We start from the raw sequence: 24,942 nt of genomic DNA on the forward strand, positions 1-24,942 counted from the left end.
TAACCGCTGTTGCTTCTGGTCTGAAGCAGACATTCTTTTGCCAAACAAAGTGAACAATGAGATGCACCATTTTGAATTATGACCACCTGGAGGATTAATCTTTCCAGTGTTCTTCAGCCCTCAACAGCTACAAAGGTCACAACAGTGCACTTCTGGCTGATGTCAGCATGTAGCATAACATTCTGTAAAATCCGGGTTTAAATGGTGTATTAGTCCATTTTCATATGGCTATGAAGAAATACTTGAGACTGGGTAATTTATAAAGAAAAAGAGGTTTAGTGGACTCATAGTTCCACATGGTGGGGGAGGCCTTATAATCTTGGCAGAAGGTGAAGTTGGAGCAAAGGGACATCTTATATGGTGGCAGGCAAGACAGGATGTGCAGGGGAACTGCCCTTTATAAAACCATCAAATCTCATGAGACCATCACAAGAACAGCATGAGAAAAAGCCATCCCCATGATTCAATTACCTCCATCTCCACCAGGTTCCTCCCATGACACATGGGGATTGTGGGAGCTACAATTCAAGATGAGATTTGGGTGGGGACACAGCCAAACCACATCAAGTGGCATACCCTTCAGGCCAGTGGAAACTATCCATGAAGCCATGGGTGTTGACTGGAGCAGGGATGGCTTTATGACAGAGGTGTGCCCAGTGGAAGGCTCACACTGTTTATTCATGCTTCCAAACCATGTTTTATATATATATAGAGATATAGATATAGATAGATAGATATACATACACACACATTATAGGTGATATACCACCTATAATGAATGATAAGATGTTGCCAGTCTTCTAACTTAGAGTTTCCTGGCAGGTTTAAAATGAACATCTCAGGTTACATGGTCAAATGTTGTTTCATGATCAGGCATTCAGTTGATGTGTGTCCAGGGCAAAACTAGGAGCTGTTTCTCAAAAGGAAAAGAGTTTTTAGGTAAAGGATCATGGCTTTGCTCTAAAATCCTAGGGTCTTCCTTGTAATTCTCTGACTGTGTCTTACCACCAGTTTTGACAGCTTCCTAATCCACTAGAAACACTCCCAGCAATTGAGTCCACTGGTTCATAAATGACAGTGCTCTCATTTTGTTTGCCTTGCAGGCAGGACCAGCAGGAGGCCTTTCTTAAACTCTATTCTCCTATCAAGTATAAGCTGTTCCCAAATATCAAAGAGGTCTACCAAGCATTCTTTGGTTTGTTTGCTTGAAAGGTAGGGAGTATAAGATACAGCAATGTAGTTTTCACTTTAAAGAATCTATTTTGACATACCATAGATTAATAGAGTCCAGAAATATCACCGAGTTATCAGAACCCTGTATTTTAAAGTAATTTCTTTTCTACTCTCTGGCATTCATGTTATCTTTTGAGGCTTCTAGCATACTCACTACTCTCTCTCTGTTCTGTAAACATATCAGTATAGCTGTTGCAGCCTTGATGCAAGTTGATGAAGGTAAATCGTCTGTCAGGTAAAAGCAAACAGCTTCTAGTGCTCTTTGTTTATTGGCATAAAGAGGGGAAAAACATTTCTCAGCTCAGCAGCAGCATAACAGTTACTAGGGCCTGTACTAATTTGCCCACACATGTAATAACAGCTTCAATGAAGATATCACATAATGAAGCCCATGATAATCTCTGTCATTGTCCCAGACCCATGTGTCTTCTGCATAGATCAACCAAGAGAGCTAAGTGGGCTTGCGGTGGAAATCTTCACCCATTTGTCTCTCAAGCAAATCACTTCCAACTCTCTATCCAGGACACTGATGCCACAGTCTCTCTACTTTTCAAAAACTTCAAACTCATAAAAGTCATGTTCCTTTTTTCCTCATCTGACCTCCTAAGCATTACTTGTCATACCCTTTTTTAAAAATTCCTCATCGGACCTCCTAAGCATTACTTGTCATACACATTTTTTAAATTTGCTGATATTCAGAAGAGAAATCTTACAAGCATTTTGATGTGCAAGCTGTCTCCTCCCAAGTTTGTAATTGGCCTCCTAGAGCATTCTGTGTGATCTGACTTTTGATATAGGTCTGGAGGCCACAAAGACTAGTGGAGGTGGGGCTTCCTCCTCAAAAGGTAATGACCCCAGGTAAAGTCAAATGAGGGGCTTCAAGCATAAAAGGCACAGTCTGAGCAAGGATGGGAGGGGTTGGAGGTATGGAGTAGTTGCTGCTCCTGACAAGGGGTCATCAGTGCAGTTTAGGGACTTATGACATTTTGAGTTACTCTCTTCACATGCTTTCATTCCATTTTTTCAGTTATGCCATATTCCCATTATTCAATCACAAGTAGCATTTTAGAAAGAAGAAGGGAAGAGTCAATTTATCACATTTTTTATTTCTATTATTAATGCAAGGGGTAACAAAAGCACAGTAAATATTGTCGGTGATGGAAAACTCAATGCTACTGAGTGGAAAATAACTACTCATTAGATAAGTTTTCCAAAAACATATATGTGGTGAAGAAAGCTTTTCTTTATTATTCTATTGTATTTACACAGCAAGTTTATAATTATATGTTACATTCACCAAATGGAGGTCAAATGGTCCTGCTGTCTATTCTCCCCTTGAATAATAACTTAATATGAAAACCCATACTGTAAGAACTATTTTATAATGGTGGAAGAATAGAGAGTATAGATTCACTGGAAAATCAGGTTTAAAGATAAAATTTCAAATTAAATAACCATATTAAAATGACAGTAAGCGACTCCAGGGCATGCTTTGCTGGGCTATTAATATATGCCTCGAGCAGCTGAAGACACCCAAGGCGTTCATTAATAGACACTAAAACACACCCTGTCATGCTTTAATGCTAAATTAATTAAGCAATAACATGCCCCGTATGAAGGTCTTTCCTGGTCCAGCAATTACTGAATGGAAGAAATAAAGGTATTGTCAGACACTGCTTGACCAAACAACTATTAGTTTGCATAAATGAACATAAATATGTTTTTATAAAGTACTATTGGTTTTTGTTTTGTTTTCATTTTGTTTTTTCTTGACCCAAAGGTAAGATAAAGTTAGGACAAAGAAGATTAATTTTTAATACTTTTAGGCCATACTTGTTTAAGGCATTCCATTTCAAGCTTATAAATATAAATGTATGCCTGATGAATTTGGTTTCACATATTTTTTATTTGAATATTAGTCTGATCACTGAGCCATAAAAGTAGGCACTCAACAAAAGCAGATTCAAAATACACATGTACTTTTTAAAGGAAGCAAGTGACTTTAATGTCACTTAGTGATGGTCAACTGACTTTCTCCATTGTACTTACAAATTCTCTCCATTAATTCTTGTTTTTATCAAATTTCTTTACTGCTGAATTTTTCTAAACTTAACTTCAGATGAGAAAAAGCTCTTAAAATATTTTAAATAATAATTGCCTTATAAATATCGATGCCACTCTTCACAGGAAAAGAAGATAAGAAAATTACATTTTAGAAAATATATTCAGCATATGATATAGAATATATAATTCAGCTTTCTCCCCAATTTCAAACCAGGACTTTACATACTCACTTTAATAACAAAGTATTAACAAAGTTTACTTTGTTAAAGTAAATATTTTTAAACAAGATATATAAGTCGGAAACCTACAGAATAGATTATTTTATATTAGATGTTAAAATTTAAAAAACTTCATGACAAAAAACACTATGAACAAAGTTTAAAGACAAATCACACACTAGAAAATGTTATGTGCAATTCAACTGACATAGAGCTAGTATTCATAATACACAAACAATTTCTATAAATCAATATAAAGAATCCAATAGAAAAATGGAAATTATATGGAGAGGTAATTTATAGAAGAAGAAACCTGGATATGCCAATAACCATACAAAGAGTTGCTCACGCTCACTGGTTCTCACTACAAATTTAAATAAGGAAATACCATTTCATATTTACCCCACTGGCAAAACTGAAAGTGTCTGACTGCTGATGGGAATGTACAGCTGCAGCAGAGAGAAATTTGACAATTCCTATTGAATTAAATAAACATGTATAAACCACAGTACTCAGCAATTCCACTTCTAGATATATTCAATGTGGAAAATCCAACACAAGTCCACAATGAATCTTGTGTAAGGAGGATAATTTTAGTACATATTCGAAGTGGAAAATTGGAATGAACACAATTATTTATTAACGAAGGAAAGAATGAATAAACTACCAATGATTAATCAAGAGGAATATATTAAAGTAATTAAAATGTGTCAATATGAAAACGTCCAAACTATAATACTAAATGAGTATTTCATCAAAGATTATGTACCAGATGACAGTACATATAAAAATGGTAACTATAAATACTATATATTTTTATGGCTACCTATGTAGTGAAAGTATAGAATCCTTTTAAGATATTTTTTAAAAACTCTAAATTTAGGACAATAGTTGCTACTGGGGAGAAAAGAGCTTGAAATGGGAATGTAGAAATATACCAGAGACTTTACCATTTTATGATGCAAAAATGTCAAAATGATAACATGTCTTAAATTTGCAGGAGAGTACATAAGAATTTGCTAAATAGTTTGGGGTTAAGTAATTCAGAAATGAAAATTAAAAATTAATAGAGGTACTTAGAGTTTAAAGTAATAAATGCTGTATCAGATATCTTCAAAAGCATTTATAAGAAAACATTTTATGATGTATTTTACATTATAGATATTTTAAATTTAATGAGGGAAAGTGCTATTCTCTTGGATGACTAAGTAAGCAGGAATTTTGTGCAGTTATGATTAGAACCATTGGACCCAGCAAGAAAAGTATGCTTGATCAACAGATAATTGGGAGAAAGGCTCTGAATCCCATTTATCAATTCATTTAGCAATTACAAATTGAGCGTCTGCCATGTTCTTAGCAACAATCCAGGTGCTAAATATCTAAACAGACAAAAGTCCTTGCCATCATGAAACTCACATATGCATAGGTAGAGAAAGAAAACTGGCATAATAGATAAGCAAAATTTGAAGACAATGTGTGCATACAGAAGGAGGGCGAGTAGAACATGGCTCCAAGGGTAGCAATATGAGGGAGCGCGGGTGGAAGCATGCTGTGGTATTAAAGAGAGGGTGGCCAGGATAGTCTCATTGAGAAGCTGACTTCTTGGCAAAGACTTAACAAAGAGTTGAGGGGACAATCTATATAGGTATATGGAGGACCAATTAGGCAAAAAAATCAAGGCAAAGGCCCTGAGGCAGGAATATATATGATTTATTCAACGAAAAGCAGGAAGACAAATGTGGCTGAAGCAAAGAGAAATAGAGGAAGTAGATGGTATCAGAGAGGAAACTGGCCCAGAAAACACCACAGAGAAAGAGAAGAAATGTTGAAAGATATTTGTTTCCTTTGACATTTTCATCTGGGAAGGTGTATGCCCTTCTACCCATCTCAACACTCTAGGGTCTCTCAGTTCACACTTTGTTCTTTCTTTGATGGAGGTAGCAAAATGGGAGTGATGAAGAGGATGCTGTCAGACTCTAGAGAAGGAAAAGACACGACAAAGATGACTATTGCCTTGGCTTGTACTTTTCTCTGCTTGCCTCTTCACTTTTAACTTCACAACCCTAGAAAACTGTTTCTCTAACTTCACAGTTATAAATGTTTGGTAAAATTGGGCTGGATACATACAATTTCTGTTTACAGGTGTCTTTTCAAGCACATGTCACTTCAAGTGTTCATAAAAAGGAAACATTGGAATTTGAGTATTGGGAAAAATATTTGCTGCATCCTTTGATGAAACTAATTGGTTAGGGAACCTTCAGAGAAGCTTTTTTTTTTTTTGGAAAATAAACAGCAATAAAATTTTATCCTAGCTGATTCTCATTCTTTTCTACATAGATGTTAAGTACCTTTTAGTTTCTGAAAAGGAAGATTGTAGTCCTGTCTGATGTGACTATTACAAGCTTTAACCTTCCAATTTAAACTTTAGTTATAACTACTTTCTACAGCATAGAAATGCCGAGTGCTGGGTTTTTGTTCACTATTGTAGAATGCTCATTGAAGAGGCACTTGGGTACATTTTGTTCAAAGTCAATGGGACTTCCATCAGTGCAAGATTTCGGCAGTGTCTACAAAATGAACATTTGGTCTGATGTAGCGTGCTGTGACCCACAGCTGCAACAACCAGCTGCGTCTGCTCAAACTTCAGCCATCAGCCAGCTCAGTCGTGTAACGGAATCTTAGTCACAGAATGCCTCCATAACAATGGCTTTCACAAGGTCATTTTAGAAAAAGAAACTATGCTTAGTATGAACAGTTGCAAAAATACAAGACTTCAAGGCACTTTGAGTATAACAAAAATGAGATACAACTGATGTTTTACATGGACTAAATGCAGACAAAGCATGAAAAAAAATAATCTTACTTTGCAGTTTAATCCAATACTATTTTTAATGCATAAATTGTAGACTAGCAAATGGAATCACTACTGACTCAAGGAATAAAGATTAGGAATATACAAAATACAGATATCCATACAAACTTGAATGGTTGAGATCTCAAAATTTCACAAGGTGGATTAGATTTGCCACCTAAGGAAACTTCTAAGGATATCAGAAACTAACACAAGATTTGGAAATATGTTGGAAGAGAAGGTTTAATTCACACGAGAAAATATGATTATAGTGTTACTAAACATTAAACATATATTATCATCTTTGTTCTAATAGCATAAAGTATAGAATAACTGTGTTAAAAATTTGGAAAATGTCCCTGTGACTAATGGGTAATTCTAAAAAAGAACTGGATAGTGCAAATCATTCAACATCCAAGTGAAAAAGTACTTTGATTCTAAATTACTGGACTTTGTTTTTATAAAAAATATTACAGAAGTAGAGATATAATTTCTCACTGCAGTATCACACCAGACCACTCTGGATATAAATAGTGTGTTGGGAACTGACCAAAGCCACTTCGTTCATTTCCTTTTATCATGTTCTTTATGGCAGATAGCATATCCTTTCACAGAAAGAGATAGGTAAGTGCTGTAGGCCTTCCCCGCAGTTATTTTGATGTGAGGTATAGAGATACAAGGAAAACAAAAGTCAGACCAAATCTGGTATTCATAAAAACACATGGTTGGGTGCAATGGCTCACACGTATAGTCATAAGACCTTGGGAGGCCAAGGCTGGCCAATTGCTTGAGCCCAGTAGTTCAAGACCAGCCTGGGCAACAAGTCCCGCCCTTCCAGTTCAAACCGATGTAAATCTTACGTGTATTGGTTGATGTATTATGTCTCCCTAAAATGTATAAAAGTAAGCTGTACTGCAATCACCTTGGGCACATGTTCTCAAGAACTCCCGAGGCTATGTCACAGGCACTTCCTTAACCTTGGCGAAATAAACTTTCTAAATTGATTGAGACTTGTCTCCGATACTCTTTGGTTTACACCCATCTCACCAATATTTTATAATAATTGCATTTTAACAATTATTTCCTGTTATTCCAGGTTTGTATTATATATTTGATAGCTTGGTTAGTTGACAAATATTCTGTAAAGTTTTCTTATATTTCATGGTGAGGTGTGAATTTTAATAGCATTGTTTGGCAATCTTTGTGGCTATTTAATATTTGTATTTAATTTCACTTTATGTGAAATTAGTATTACTGGTTGTATAGTTTTCTCTGTAAGAGAATTTTGAACAATACTACTTAAAAATAGTGTCTTTTTGTTAAGTATATTGCAGTTAATATTAAAGTCTTTTTTCTTAACTCAATCTGAAATTCTTACTTATAAGCAGGGTCTATTAGCTGATATATTTAGTCTTAATGCTTCATCAAGGACTCAGCATGGCATCTTCTTTAAGGGCACAGGCTTTTACTTGAGATAGATCTGGTTTCAAGTCCAAGCTGTACTGCATGCTAGCTCTGTGTAAATATTGAGCAAATTTGTTAATCTCTCTGAGCCTCAGCTTCTCACCCCCTTCCAATAACGCCCACATTTAAATTAGAAAATAAAGTTTTTTTACACTTTAAATTTCTGGTGGTTCTCTCCTTCTTTGTGTCCTGCCCTTCCTTTCTTTCTTTACTTCCTTCTTTCCTTTTTTATTCATTCTTTCTATATGTACTATGCTTGCTTTGCCTGTTTTATAAAAAGATTTAAAAATCACATTTGTGGGAAGTCTAACATTTTTTTTAAAGGAAAGATAAGCTAGAAAATTTCCATTTGTTTATGGAAAAATCAGAAAACAAAAACATCAACATTCTCAATATTTAGTTTTAGAAATGTTTATCTATGAGTCATTTCAGGCAGGGAAAAAAGGACTGAATTCACCACAGCCTGGACCTCACTTACAGCTGGTAACATTTGGTGTCAGCTGTTATAAGGATGACCAAGTTACTTCCAGGAATATTCTCCCTCTAGAATGCAAAGAGGCTCACCAAATAACGTGCTTCCTTCTTTGTGGTAGGAGATGAATAATGTAATAATTTGTCTCTTACTTTGGAGAGGACATCTCAACATGCCCCTGACCAATGGAACTCCCACATTTTTTACTGATGTGGTAGGCCCATGAGTCTTTATAACATTTCATTCACATTCTCTCAGCTCTCAAGCTAAAAAGGCTAAGTTCTTCAGTATGTTAGCCAATTACAATTTAGCTGGCCAGGTTATCCTAATATCATTGATGTAGTTAACCAATGTATTTTGCAGGACATCCAGACGGTCCTGATCACTTTGGATTATATTATGGCAGAAGGCAGGGGAGTTTTCATAGCTCTGGAGTAAATGCATAATTGTACATTGTTGCCCCTTTTATGTGAATACACATTATAATCTCACTTTCTGATTAAAATAGATAAAAGTATTCACCAAAGTAATATTTTAAACCATAGACCTGAGGTTATGTTAAGTGGCGCTGGAAAAATAACACATCTGGAAAAGCAATTGCAATTAAGGCTGCTACTTAACTGGGTTTGTGTTGGCCTCCTGCATCCTTCAGTATCCAACATGTTTCTTTAGTGGCCAAACCATTAACTTAAATGGAAACAAAATGGGGGCCACCACTCCGAATCTTTAGATCTATGCTATCCAATGAGATAACCACTCAGTACACCCAGTAGCTATTTTGATTTACATTTAAATAAATAACATTTAAAAATTATTCAGTCATACTAGCCATATTTTTAGTGTTCAGTAACTATATTCATTATTTTAGAATGTTCTGTTGGACTTTAGATCCTTAATGATAGCACACTATTGTCAGCCATTCCCTTACTCTGGAATGCAATATTGTTTATTTTTTATGTTTTAACTTTTTAAGAGATGGGATCTTGCTCTGTCACCTAGGCTGGAGTATACTGAAGCAATCATAATTTGCTGCAGCCTCAAACTCCTGACCTGAAGTCATCCTCTTGCCTTGGCCTCCCAAAGTGTTGGAATTATAGGTGTGAGCCACTGCGCTCAGCCCCATAATATTGTTTTAGATTTATTATTTTGATTAGGGGAAGACAATGCAGTCTTAGAGGCTTCTACTTGCACTTTCCCAGTATGAAAGTTCATGTACTGAAGGCCAAGGATCCAATATGGGGGATGAACCAGTTATGAAGTATGTCAATCTCAACTGAATATTCAAAAATTAGGAATATGACCAATGGATGGGCCAGCCAACCCAGTGGATCCACTATCATCCAGATGTTGGTCAAGACTTTTTTTTATTGCTTGGCTCCCATATGTCTCCATTCTACTGGAGAGCCATGATGACACTTTGCTTCATAAGGTTTCAGTGTTAACTTGGCTTCTATGCCCAACACTTGTAGAAACTTTTGGCTATGTCCCTTCTCAGTGTACAGTTACCTGAGTAAATGAATGCAGGTCTCACGACGAAAAGACTGAAGGGATCACTACAGTGTACACTGTAGTGTACACTGTATCGTGGGGTCCTTTCTCAGATGCTATGTCTGAAAATCAGCTTGATTCAGAAACCTGACAATGGATTATTATTATGACAAGAGTTCCTAACCTCTGGGTCATCCACTCTTGCTGTTTCCAGATGGCTTAAAATGAGTAGTATTCAAGTTGGCTACCCGTATATTTGGCCTTTAGGAATGCATCTCCATAATTGCATCTCCATGGTTCTCCAGAAGTCAGGTCCCCTTGATTGTCATTCCAAACCTGCAACTCATTTGTATTGAGTTGTATTGGCTTCCTGCATACAAGCATTGCCATTTGGTCCTTATTGTTTGTATCCTATATGTTCTGTAATGGCCTTTCCTACTGTCATCCCTGGCTAACAGGAGAGAGACATCACTGAGTTTTTATTGATATTTGTGCTCCCCTGACCAGTGCATTTGCTATGACCTCTCCATGAAACATAATCACTTGATGAGACTTTCAGCTTTACATAATACAGTTGACCCTTGAACAACTCAGGGATTAGAGGCACCAACCACTGTGCAGTGAAAATTCTTGCATAATTTTGACTACCCATAATTTAACTACTAGAGCCTGCTGTGGACTGCAAGCCTTACCAATAACAGTCAGTTAACACATATTTTATGTATGTATTATGTACTGTATTCTTACAAGAAAGTAAGCTACAGAAAAGAAAATATTATTCAGAAAATCAAAAGGAATGGAAAAATATATTTACTATTCATTAAGTGAAAGTGGATCATTGTAAAGTTCTATATCCTCATGGTCTTCACATTGAGTAGGCTAAGGAAGAGGAGGAAGAAGAGAGGTTGGTCTTGCTCTCCCAGCAGTGGCAGAGGCAGAGGCAGAAAAAAAAATTGCGTGTAAGTGGACCCACACAGTTCAAATCCATGTTGTTCAAGAATCTATTCTAGTATAATCACTTCCTTGAGTCTTTGAACTCCTTACTCCACTCCCTGCCAAGACAATTCTGGCATTTCAATGATGCAATATAAGTCATCAATTTCCAATGCTTTTAGGAGCCATCTTGTTACTTAACTATCTCCTGGGGTCTTTCTAAGGATATTGTATCTTGTGTATCTCAGGATAGTGCTACTGTACAAACTCTCCCCTATGCAATTCTATAATCTGACCTCCTTAATCAAGGACCCTCAGAATTGAGTTGTTTCCTATACATGCTGGCCAGTTCCTGCGGCTCCTTTAGAATATCATCTCTTTTTTTTTTTTCCCTTGGCTCACACGATCCTAGCTGGGTGATACAGTGACTTTACCCAAGTTATAAGCCCTAATGGCCAGTGGGTAGGGGTGCGACAGATCTGGAGGTTGGTATTGTCCTCAAGTAATGGGGAAAGTGCTAGGAAGTACTCTTCCCCAAAGAGAACTCTCTTGCCCAAGGAAATGACCTTCTTCTGCATTCAATGAAAAGTGAGAGATATGTCTCTAAAGGGTCATCTCTGTGCCTGAGTTCCCTGTGGATCTTCTTAAGTCTCAGTTTCAGTTGTCTTGCAATTCAACTTCTCCCTCTGCCCAATCCTGGTTCCCTTATGTTCTCATAAATGCTGCCTCCCAGGGAACTCTTCTGTAACCTCTCTGCATGCACATTTCTGTCTTAGGGTCTGTTTCCCAAGGAAGCTGAGCTAAGAAGATGTGTAACCTTTATTTGTAATCATTTCTGATTGTATACCCCTTTGATATAAACCCCACCTAATTGCAGGCAAAATGCTGAAATTCATTTGCCAGTAGTAACACCATAATGTCAGGGGCCAAATAAAAAAGATAAATCAATGATTGTGTGAAATGCTGCAAGTGAGAAGAGTTATGTAATGTATCCAAGAAGAATAATACTAGCAGAGTGTGTTTGTTTGCAGAAGATGGATGAGGGAGTTGTAGGGGGATATTAAAGAAAGGAATATGGGAAGAGAATTGGCATCAAAAAGGTTTTATGTGAAAGAACAATAGTTAAACTGATGAGAATGCAATGGGAAGCCTGATTAGAGGAGTAGCGCCCGATTAGAAGTCACTCAGGTGGCAACATGTGAAAAGACTGTCAGTCAAGAAAGCTTATAGGTGTTGCACTGCAGTCTATTCAGCCTAGATGAGAATTGATAGAACACCTGGTGCTTTATACTCTTGGCTGAGCCACATCACACCTTATTAATGGTGTATCTATTCCCTTTCTTCCCTCAGCAAAACATTAAAAACTTGAGATGAAAGCATGCCGTTCTAAAACATATTTGGCTCAAAGAAAAACATGCTTCCCAGGACTACAAAAGATCTTTCTTTAATGAAACTTTAATTAAACTTTGCTTTAATTTGGATCACAACGAAGAAAATAAGGACTTTTCATCTTGCCCCATGTGGAAAGTATCAGTGTCTCCTATGAATAAAATTTTGGAATTTAAATGTCTTGCAATCTTTCAGGACCTTTAGTCCCATTGATAATTGACTATGACAACAAAATCAATTGTTTGCAACTAAATTTACAAACATATATTTTTAGGATGGATACATGTACCAGAAATACATTATTGTGTGCCCTCTAAGGTGTTATTAGTAACAATGGTAATTAGAGGGAACAAAGGCTGGGAAAATAAAATTTGGAGGAGGCTATAAGCCAGTTCTTTAGGGTTAATGAAACAATAGTTGACATCATGTTTTCCCTCCCCAAAGAAGCCACCAAATGGCAACACATAATTAGTATGAAATAACACTATTCAGAACAATTCTTAGGTGCTAAATACTTTAAGTTATCTACAAAGAACACATATTTGAAAAACGTCAACTTCAGAAAAGACTCAAATAGAGTGTTTGAATATGTGTCATGTTTAGAATCTGGTCTGTTTCATAGAGAATATTCTTGCTGTGAATACCACTGTGTGTTACCTCTTCACTGGGAAGGAGTCCATATGTCTCAGATTTGCCCTTGACCACAGACACTTGCCAAGAAGAGACAAGAAATATGTCCTCATTTGTACAGATGTATGGAGAAGAAAGCTCATCATTTTCAAAAAAGAACTAAAATGCCTTCTCTGTACTGAACACTATGTGTGTGGATTACAGAGTGGAATAAGAGGGATGCAACCCGGCCTTAATAAGTGAGAGGTGTTCATGGCACATGTATACCTTTGTAACAAACCTGCACATTCTGCACATGCATCTCAGAACTTAAAGTAAAATAAAAAATAAAAATAAAGAAGTGAGAGGTGTTGTTCATGAGTACATTTTCCCCAAACACACTGGGCAGGACAAAAACTGGGATTTTGTTTTCAAACCTAGGAAAGGAGCCTGCAAACAATGATTCTTGGGCCAAATCCAGCTCTCTGTTCTTGTAAATAAAGTTTTATGGGAGCATAGTCATGCTCATTTATTTACATATTGTCTATGACTGATTTCGTGCTACAAAGGCCAGATTGAGTAGTTGTCAGAGAGGCATTATGGCTCACAAAGCCTAAAATTAGTTATTGTTTGGCCTTTTACAAAACAAGTTTGAAAACCCCTGGTCTAGGTGAAGAAAAGCACATTTAGAAACAGATCCTACCTATCTGTCCTGTACCCAACATAGCAAAGCAATATAATAGCCAGAGGAGTCACTCAAAGGCCTAGGCACATGTAGCTTGTAATTTAGCTTAAATTTATGAAAGCTTCTGCTCAGAATAATTCCTTTAAATGCATGTCCCATTCATTTTGGTTTGTCACACACACACACACACACGCACACACACACATTGGATGTATAATTACAACTTGCATTACTATTAGTGCACAATCACAAAACTGTTACCATGCTATTAATTTTCCACACGTTCTATTAACTTCCTAATGGTAGCTGTGTTACTCATCTCTTATGCTGTAAGTACATTCATGTGTTGCTTAATGATGGTAGTACGTTCTGAAAATTTGTTAGGCCATTTCATTATTGTGTAAATATCATAAAGTGTACTTGCACAAACCTAGATGGTGCAGCCTACTACACACATAGGCTGTACTCTAGGGTCTCCAACCCCCAGGCTTCAGAGCAATACTGGTCCTTGGCCTGTTAGGAATGAGGCTGCACAGAGGGACGTGAGCCGTGGACAAGCGAGCATTACTGCCTGAGCTCTGCCTCCTGTCAGATCAGTGGCAGCATTAGATTCTCACAGGAGGGCAAACCCTATTGTGAACTGTGCATGCAAGGGATCCAGGTTGCACACTTTTTATGGGAATCTAATGCCTGATGATATGAGGTGGAACAGTTTTATCCCAAAACCATCCCCACCCCACCGCATGGGAAAACTATCTTCCATAAAACTTGTCCCTGGTGCCAGAAAGGTTGGGGACCGCTGCTACACAGCATGTTCCTCTACTGAATACTGTAGGCAATTATAACACGATGGTATCTGTATATCTAAACATAGAAAAGGTACAGTAAAAATATGGTATAAAAGATAAAAAATGGTACATCTCCATAGGCCCTTAACATGAATGAAGCTTGAAGGACTAGAAGTTGCTCTCAGTGAGTCACTGAGTGGGTGGTGAGTGAATGTGAAGGTCTGGGACTTCACTGTGCACTATCATAGACTTTATAAATACTGTATAGTACAATCTGGTTACACTAATTTTTAAAATTATTTCTTCAAAAAACAAAGTAACCTTAGCTCACTATAACTTTCTTACTTTATAAACTCTTTAAATGTTTTAAAACTTTTTCTTACTTTAAAAACTTTTTAATTTTTTAAAACTTTTTGACTTTTGACTCTGGTAATAACATTTAGCTTAAAATATATTGTACAGGTGTACAAAAATATTTTATTTCTTTAGAACTAAGCTTCTTTCTATCCTTATTTTTCTATCCTTCTATCTATAAGCTTCTTTCTACCCTTATTTTTTTCAGTTTTTAAACTTTTTTATTAAAAACTAAGACACCAACACACACATTAGTCTAGGCCTATAGAATCATCAATATCACTATCTTCCACCTCCACATCTTGTCCCACTAAAAAAAAGGTCTTCAGGGGCAATAACACACATGAGCTGTCCTCACATATGATGACAGTGCCTTCTTCTGCAATACCTTCTGAAGGACCTTCCTGAGGCTGTTTTACAGTTAACTTTACTTTTTGTAAGTAGAATGAATTTACTCTAAATAAAAAGTAAATATATAAACCACTAACATAGTCGTTTGTCATTATCATGCATTATGTGCTGTACATAATTGTATGTGCTATACTTCTATACAACTGGCAGTACAGTAAGCTTGTTTACACCAGCATCACCACTAACATGTGAGTAATGTGTTGCATTACGACATCCGACAGCTATGACGTCACTAGGTGATAGGAATTTTTAAGCTTCATTATGGTCTTATAGGACCACCATAGTATATGTGGTCCATTGTTGACCAAAATGTTATGTGGTGCATGATTTGCTGCAGTTTGCTGAGCTTCAATATGGTGAGCATCTGGATGCCTTAGAGACAAAAGAAATTTCTAACATAAGAACACACGGTGAGGCAAGGTTAGAGGGCTTTCACTCAGAGTGCAGAAGCTACTCTGTATACACTAGACTGTGCTCCCAGAACATCCTAACCACAGTCTTCACTCGGAATGCTTCCCACCATTTCCCTGGTTGAAAGTAGGATCAATGTATTTCCAATCTACAGATCTGCAGCTGCTGGGTTTGGAAAAGAGAGGGCACTGAAATATCATACAGGCAGTCAAGAATGAGTGTTTCAGTGCTCATGGGGATACATTGCTAAATGGCCTAGAGTTGACAATGGAGTGAGAAGGAATCCCATAAAATGAAGGGTGAAGTCACAATGGCAAATTAATTTATTTGATCTATACTGCTTTTAATAGAATATTATTTTGAGCTATCAATCAGTAAAATGCAGAATGTGTGAACCTCAGAATTGAGTAGTGGGAATTACGGCAGGAAAATAAGAAACAAAAGAAGTGAGCTACATCTTAACAGATGTCCAAGGATTCCAAGGGTGATTAGGAGCAGCCCCTCCACTAAGTCTAAGCCCCTTCCACTCTCCTTTCTGAACTTAGAGCTCACCACAGACAGAAGGAAAAAAAAGGGGAAAAAGTATGAAGTTGCTAATAGAAACTCTGCAAAATATTCTAAAAATGAAGAATTGACTGAGTTTAAATGCATGTTTAAATAAGTTTGAATAAGCTTAAGCTTACCCTGAATTGACAAAATTATGTTTTCTATCATCCGCTAAAATGGCCTCAGGAACTAAATTAAGTTAGAGACATTTTAAAAGGCGCATTTTTGCACATATATCTCTGTAACTTAGAAATGCATGCCAGCCCAGAGATAATATTCCAGCATTTTCTTCTGACTTTTCCCACTCTTGTCATTCTATGCAAATAGCTCCAACACATGTTGGACTTGAAGGAGGCTAAATTTGAGAGCAGAACTTTGAATGCTGCTTTGGAGAAGTGGAGGAAGGCTTATAAATCATGGTCACAGCTGCATTCCTCCTCAGCTGGGTAGGGTCCTGGGTTGCTGTAGTGTAAGTGACTCTTTACTGCATATAGACAGTAAATATCTTCAAAGATGCCTCAGCCTTATATTTTTCAAGCTGTTAAGACTCCAAAGCCTAGGACTAGAAAGGGAATCCAAAGTAACTTGTTAACTGTGTGCAATGTAATTTGCTGTTTTAGACAAAGAAAAGGTAGATATCTTTCCTCCCATACAATAGTTTTGTGCTTACTATCTGTGATGGCTAATATTAGGAGTCAGCTTGATAGGAGTGAGGGATACTTAAAATGTCTGGTAAAGCATCGTTTCTGGGTGTGTCTGTGAGGATATTGCCAGGAGAGTCTGACGTGCTGAGGTAGGAGGCAGAACTTGACTCCATAACCGGGGCTCAGACACCAGACCAAAGTGAGGACTAGCTAAGACAGGAATGGGGCAGAAGCAGCTTTCCAAAAGACACGCCCACCAGTGTGCCATGTCAGTTTACCATTGCCCAGGCAACCCCTGGGAGTTACCACCTTTTTCCATGTCAATGACCCGATGTCCTAGAAGTTATTACCTGTTTCCTAAAAGTTCTGCATAAACTGCCCCTTAATCTGCATACAATTAAAAGTAGGTATAAATATGACTGCAGAACTGCCCTGAGCTGCTGCTGTCAGCACACTGTCTATGGGATAGCCCTGCTCTGCAGGTGCAGTCCTGGAGCTGTAACACTGCCTGAGCTATAACACTGCCACTTCAATGAAACTGTTTGCTTCTACCATTGCAACCTTGAATTCTTTCCTGGGTGAAGCAAAGAACCCTCTCACACTAAGCCCCAACTTGGGGCTTGCCTGCCCTGCATGAATGTGAGTCAGTGGACTGGGAGAGGAAGATCTGCTCTCAATGTGGCCAGGCACCATCCATTCAGCGGGAGGCTTGGCTTGAACAAAGCAGACAGGAGGGGGACAGGTAGCTTGCTTGGCTTTCTTTCTTCCACTCTCTCTCCCTTCTAAAACAAGACACCTTCTTCTCCTCCTGTCACAGTCCGGGTTCTCTGGCCTTTGGTCACTACTGTAGAAGCACTCATTATATCTTATTTTAACTGTTTATCTTCTCCTATCCCTCAACACCCTCAATAGAATATGAACTCCTTGAAGATGGTAGAAATAGGTTCTTATATTGCTGTAGTCCCAGTATTAATTCTGAACAAAGATAAACACATGACCCTTCATGAATCCCCCAAAGTAAAGTCAATTTAGCCTATTTCTATCCCCCACCTCTGCCTGTGTAATTTTTCCAGGGGAATGGATATTCCAAAGATGGAATCTACTACTTCTTTAATCAATCTAGTGGCAGGAAAATATTGTTTTCTAATGGGGGAAAAATTGAATTTTCTTCTTTGTGCAAGGAAGATAAGATGAGTTTGCTAAAAAGGGACATAGTTTAGAGAAAGAATAAGTGATTTTTCTTCATGGGATAGGACTTAGCATATCAAGTAATAGGAGGCAAACCTCAGAACATGCTATAGCTTCTGAACCTGCTAATATTTAGCAGAAACATAACTTAAGAATTCTCTCAGCCCCTGGCTGGCTAGGCTGGGATGAGGCATCTGGAGGACCTTAAATTGGTCTCCTTGGACTGAGAGTGGCCTTTTCTGTTCAGCATGTTTGAAATATTATCAAATTCTATGTGAGTCACTACATGAAAAAGGAGAGGAGGTACTGAGAGATGAGGAAGTTCCCACGACTTTTAAGGCTGTTGCATGGGTTTGCATAGGCATCTGAGGCATTTGAGAAAATGAGCTCTGGGCTGGTGGTAAGAGTCAGGATTATGGACTCCAGCCTGGGCAGAGGCTATGGCCCCATGGAGCACACTTTTTCTCTGTACAGAAAGGAACTTCCTCTGTTAGTATGTGGCTCCCTTAGAGAGAGATCTTGCTGCAGTGTCTCCTGATGCCATCACAGCATGTTGGTGAACTTGCTTATAAAGTGTCCCATCACTCTTAGTATAACTTCATAGGCCCTTATAAACCAAGATCCCTGATCCACAATTGCAAGGGCCCTCTGCAGAAAAGAGCTAACCTAGCAGGCTTGGGTTGCTCAAATGCTCCACATTTCCAAGAAAGGCCTGGCCAGATGATCTCCTGGGAGATGATCTCCGAGCCCTTGGAATATTCTACCTTATAACCATGCTTTTGTATGCTTGAGGCTTTGGACCGAGAAGTATCAGTTTGATGAGATGGTTTATGTGACTTATGGTGAATACCTAGTTTTGCTCTGAAGGGCCACAGCCTGAGTAGCTGTGTGTCTATGTGACTAACCCCAAAGCTCAGGTGGGCTTCCCTGGTTGGCAACACTTTGTTTTGCTACATTTAAAGCTAACTTGACATAGCTGGAATTTTCTCCCAGGATCTTATTTCTTTCAGCTTTGGGGTTACAACAAATCCAGTTTCCTAGAGTTTCATTTTTATCCCTTACTTCAATGTTTAAAATCTTCCCTCCAAAGCCACCTAATCAGGCTGAGAGGTCTTGTCTTCCTTTGGTTCTGCCCAATCCCTTTTCATCAACCTTCTTTTCCTCAGGCCTTTCACCTGCTCAGGCATCGTGTGTGAGCCTGTAAGTCTCTTCTGATTAACTCGTCTCTGACCTATTAATGTGCTCAGTCATTCCTGCAGCAGTTCCATTGTCAAACCAGTGCTCCAAATGTATTATTTTTTTCTATTTCTACCCTCAATGGAGTTCACTTATTTTCAACTCAGGGCCTTGTTCTTGTTCTCAAGATATTTGCTTTTCTGCCATCAAGAGGCAAACAAAAACTAACCACAACATTCTAAAAACCCAAATATATTTAAGAATAAAATTTATTTTTCTCCAAGACCATGGTTACTTTATACTCAAAAGAAAATTCAGTATGTCTTCTTCCAATATTGCAATAATATTTGGGCCAAAACATACCGTTATTTTCATCAAGACACTTTTGTTTTAGAGAGCCCAAAATCCTTCTCAGTAGCTATATTAGTTTTCTTTTGCTGCTGTGACAGATTACCACAAATTTAGCAGTTTAAAGCAATACAGATTTACTTTCTTAAAAATTTTATTTTATTTATTTATTTTAGAGACTGGTCTTGCTCTGTAGCACAGGCTGGAGTGCAGTGGCACAATCCTGGTTCACCATAGCTTCGAACTCCTGGGCTCATGTGATCCTCCTGCCTCAGCCTCCCAAGTAGGTGGGACTATAGGTTGGCACCACCATGTCTGATATATATATATATATATATATATATATATATATTTTTTTTTTTTTTTTTTTTTTTTTTTTGAGACAGAGTCTTGCTCTGTCACCCAGGCTGGAGTGCAGTGGTGCAATCTCAGCTCACTGTAACCTCTACCTCCCAGCTTCAAGTGATTCTTATGCCTCAGCCTCCCACATAGCTGGGACTACATGCACATGCCATATTTTCAGTAGAGAGGGTTTCACCATGTTGGCCAGGCTGGTCTCAAACTCCTGGCCTCAAGTGATCCTCCTGCCTCGGACTCCCAAAGTCCTGGGATTACAGGTATGAGTCACCATACTCAGCTGCAAAACAGATTTCCTATCTCACATTTCTGTAGGTCAGAAAAAGTTAGGTTGTCTTGACTGGTTTATCGATTGTAGATTTCACAAGGCCAAAATCAAGTGGTCAGCCAACTAGGCTTTGGTTAGGAGAGTCTGGAGAAGAGTCGTATTGGGGCTGAGTCAGGCTGTTGTTGGCAGAACCTTCATTGCAGTTGTAGAACTGATGTTCCTGTTTTTTTGCTGGCTGTTATTTAGGGGTTACCCTTTATGTCTAAAGGAGTTGTGTGCATGTCACTGCATCTCAGAAATTGTGTCATAAGTCCTTCTCACATGCTTGTAATCTAACTTGCCCCTTCTGCTGTGTGAATCCTTCTGACTCTAGTCAGAGAAGGTTCTCTGCTTTTAAGGGATCAATCATGTGATTGAGATTAGTTCCACAAATAAAACCCAGGATAATCTCCCTATTTTAAAGTGCTTAATCTTAATTACATTTGCAATGTCCCTTTTGCCATAAAATGTAATATGTTCACAGATCCGGGAACTAAGGTGTGAACATATTTGAGGAGTCATTATTCTGCCTATCACAATAACTGTAGCTCAGCCTATGTAACTGGAAAAAATCTAATGAGTAGACTGAGCTTTAGAGACAGATGAATTTATGAGCTCAAAAATATCCACAGAACTCTGTGACTCCCCGTCTTGATACCAGCTTGTTTGATTTGGCTTCATTACTCGGTCCTTCTGTATGGTGGGAAAGGTGATCACCACAAGCTATCAGCTTACACAGGTTCAGTTAAGAGGTATATGTGTTGAGTGTTTGGGAGATGAACATGAAAATCCTGTTTTCAGCTCAATTCCTAGGGGACTGTGATTTCCTATAGAAGGAAGTTGCAAGCATTCATCTCATGACCACAGGGCTAGAAACAACAGATCTGGATCCCTGATATTACAGCTATAATTCTCCAAGAGGACAGGAGCTAGAAGAGTATAGAAAGTAGTACACATGTAGTTGGAAACAAAAAAGAACACAGATGTGTTATTGAAAGTGATCTATCTTGTTTACCTTCCACACAACCTAGGAAGAAAACGCTCATGGCAAGCAAATAGTCTCAGTTCTTACACTGACAGAACTGTGTGATCAAAGTAAACATATATACATATATATATGAATACATATATATGAATATATATATATTTCAAGTTCAAAATTAGGTTTATTTGATGTTAGTCATGACATTCATTATATTTTGAACTCTTTAAGGACAGGTGTGTACAGTAAGATATATTTTGGCTACACGTAACAGAAAATATAGAAAGCAAAGGGTAAGTATGTGTATTACCTCACATAACTAAATACATGGTTGTGAGGTAATTCTAAGGCTAGAAAAGCAAATACATTTTCAAAGACATCAATTCTATGTCTTCTTTAGCTCCCCAGAGTTTTGACTTCTTTTAGGCTTGTTCACTTAAAGGTCCTCAGATGGCTATTTCAGTTCCAGGTACCACATGCAGATAACAATGTCAAGACGAAGAAAAAGAAATAACCCCCTCATTTATCTCTTTTAGAAATGAGGACAATCTTTCCAGACTTTTTCATTGGCCAGAATCATCCCACGTGATCACGACTTGAGCAATGAATTGCTGTGGCAAAGACAGCCACTGATCAGCTAGGACCAATAAAGACTGTCCCCTGTAGCTATTTCTCTAGACTCACATGAACACTCAAAATGGTGAACAAAAGCAGTTATCTGTCTGCAAGTAACATGGAGGAAATGTCTACTGGGTAAATGTCCAGCTGTGTCTTTCACAGAGAGGGAAAATATTTATATGCTTATCATATGGTTCATGAGTAATAAAAAATTCTAAAACATTGGATTAGAGACACAAAGCAGCAGTAAGAATCTATCAATGGTTATCTAGCATTTTTTAATGTTCTGAAAGAATTAATGTCTTTCTTTGCAATTAAATGACAAAGCCTTAGTTCTTTAAACAAATGCAAAAAACAAAACACAGATCAAAGAGGGCCTTGAAACAAGAAGTGAGCATGCCAGGAAAATGTGATGAAATAAAGAGTGTGTAACATACAGAGGATCTGTACAGCAAAGATATTATTGCCTTATGTGTTTTACCAAAGAATTAATACCAGGTCCACCAGGAGAATAAACTGCATATTAATGTCAGAATGTAGGTGTGAGGGTCTCTATGAAAGAAATTACAGTAAAATATATGCATTGCTCTCATGGCAGAGAATAGTATGGAGAACAGTGAGTGTGCATATATGTGTGTGTGTGTATCTTTTTCCATCATTGGTAAGTATACTTAAGAAAACACCTGACCATAAGTGCAAGAAGCACAGATATGGAATCTTTTTCATTCACCGTCTTAATCTAGAGCTTAGTACAGTACCTGGCCCTTAGTAACTGTGTGTGTGTGTGTGTATATGTGTGTGTGTGTGTATGTGTGTAAGATAGGTAGACAGGGAGGGAGGGAGAAAGGGGGGGGAGAGAGAGAGGGAGGGGAGAGAGAGAGGGAGGGGAGAGAGAGAGGGAGGGGAGAGAGAGAGGGAGGGGAGAGAGAGAGGGAGTGGAGAGGGAGGTAGGGGGAGAAAGAGAGGGAGGTAGTGGGGGAGAGAGAGAGAGAAAGATTGATTCTCTTGCCCAGAGTGGACAAAAACAGGAAAGCAGGAAGCATATTTCTGATGGGAATGTTGTAACTTGTCCATGTAACAAATCAGTAAGGTAGACATTTTCAAGACTAACATTAATTTTTTCCATAACTGATAAATGAGTTTTCTCATTGTACATAGTTTTGGAATAAAGTTTAAGCATTATCTTCATTACAATGCTATAATTCTTAGATTTGTATTTTTGCATATCTCCCTGACTGGATTTTTCAGAGTAAAAGTTATTTTGATAAAGAACCAAAAAGGCAATACCTTTAGTGTTACACTTGCTTCAGCAATTGTAGAACACCATTAGTTTCCATGTGTTACGCCTGAAAAATATTCAATAAAAGTTAAGGTTACAAAAACCATAAAGCATATCTAAGTTCCAACTAACACAAGAAAATCAATGAAATTCCAAGCATGTCTGTGGCTGCATCCTGAATTCATCTCAGATCCCAAGCGATACAATACAAATGAAACGGAACACTTCACCCCATTCTACAAATTCCCTCTGCAGACTTTATAGCAAGATGAGTTATGGACCAGCTGACTCAAGCTCAGAGCTTTGTACCGCTCTTGTTTTGTTACATGTGACAGGTTGGGTCTTTGAGAGTCCGGACTAAATTACAGTTTTCTCTAGGTTTGAAGCAGCAAGCATTTTACATAGATCAGTCCTTCTTCGGGGAACGGGGGCGGGGCAGACTGAATCTTTTCAGGACCAGTAGCATCCTATCCTACCAGACCCACGGCTGAGGCCACATGCCTGTTGACATGCTAGGCATGTTGCCCGCATCCATTCGATAAACGTTCTTTTGGCTCCCTTCCTCACAAGCTGAATGCTGGGAAGTGACAGGTGCAAGTGCAGACCAGGCTGGCGCAGTGTCTGACTGTTTGAACTACTGGGACTTTCTGTCTGACAGGATTTACCCAGTCATGATGGATGGTGGCTAGAGAACAGGAAAGAGGAAGGGAAGCAGGAAAGGAAACTAACTGCATTACACCACGGGGGTCTATAAAATGCCCACCTATGAAACAATATGAGGAGCTCAATATCTGACAAGAGTTGAGGGAATTAAGAGTTATTTGATTACAGGTGCTCAACTGGCATTCATTTTCCTCTTATTATCTGAGAACCCTCCCTTGAGAGAAAGCACTAACCTTCAAAAGGAGCAGATGAATGGCTCTATTAAAAGCACTGTAGTTTGTTCATGGCTCTGTAGCATCTGACCATTTTATGAACCCAGTGCAATTGTAAATAGGAAACAGAAGAGAGGAAATATCTTTCTGAAACAGTGTACAGATGACTGTATCTGTCTTCAGTGATTTGTAAGCCAAAAGAAGAATGTTCACATGGAAAAAAGGATGTAAAATCAAATCTGCTCCCACCCCTTAATCCCCCATCTTGAATATTTCTCTTAAAGGACAGATATTTCAATACTATTTGATGTAAATTGGGATGGTTTCTTATTTTTTTAAAAAAAGATGCCTAAGTTAGATATGGTTAAATAATTGGCTGTTGATATTTTATATATATCTAGCACATATATATATATGGTTCATTTTAATCTTAGTTAAAAATAAATCCATAGATCTTTTTCAGTATCTACTTTCAGAAACAATTTCTGCAATAGTAGCTGCTATGAAGGGAAAATACCGCATCTGAGGAAGTCATAAATAAAAAAACTTCACTGAAATCTAATGAAGTCCATATGACATCAACTTTTTCTCCTCTAGTATAAAGCAGGATGAGTAAAATTTATTTAAAACCACGTCTCCAAAATTAGGATTATCAGTACTGGTTATTTATTCTTTATTTAGAAAGAAGAGTAAATGTTTTATTGGTGTTACGGCTTGTTTAATAGCTTATTTCTGGTGTATCACTGAGGAATATATAATATTCATATCTCATCAACAGGAATAAGAACTTGGATATAAATTTGTAACATACAAAAGAGTGCTAAAAGATTCAAGAAATTCAGGAATAATAATTCATGTGAGATAGAAATAATTTCTTAAGATCATTTATTCTTTTTGCTCATTTATTATTTGTATCAACCTGAGTTAAGAGTAAAAATTAATATTTTAAATCCTGCTAATAGAAGTCTGAAAGGAAAGCTTCTCTCTTTTATCAAAATACATTAACTGTATATAAAGTATAAAATGTCATCTTAGTACATTAACTATAAAACTTGTTATACATGTGTACATTTATACACACCAAAATTAATACACTGAAATGTGGCAATTTTTTGTTTCAAAAAAATTCAGCTTAAGACTATTTGATAATTTTACTTCTCCAAAAACCACTTTTGAAACATCCTGAGACTTCCTCAGAATATTCAATATTTTATTTAAAAATTCTGAAAACATCTAAAAGTCAAACTTAAAT

This window comes from Pan troglodytes, chromosome 4, assembly GCF_028858775.2.
Source record: "Pan troglodytes isolate AG18354 chromosome 4, NHGRI_mPanTro3-v2.0_pri, whole genome shotgun sequence".
Classification (NCBI taxonomy): domain Eukaryota; kingdom Metazoa; phylum Chordata; class Mammalia; order Primates; family Hominidae; genus Pan; species Pan troglodytes.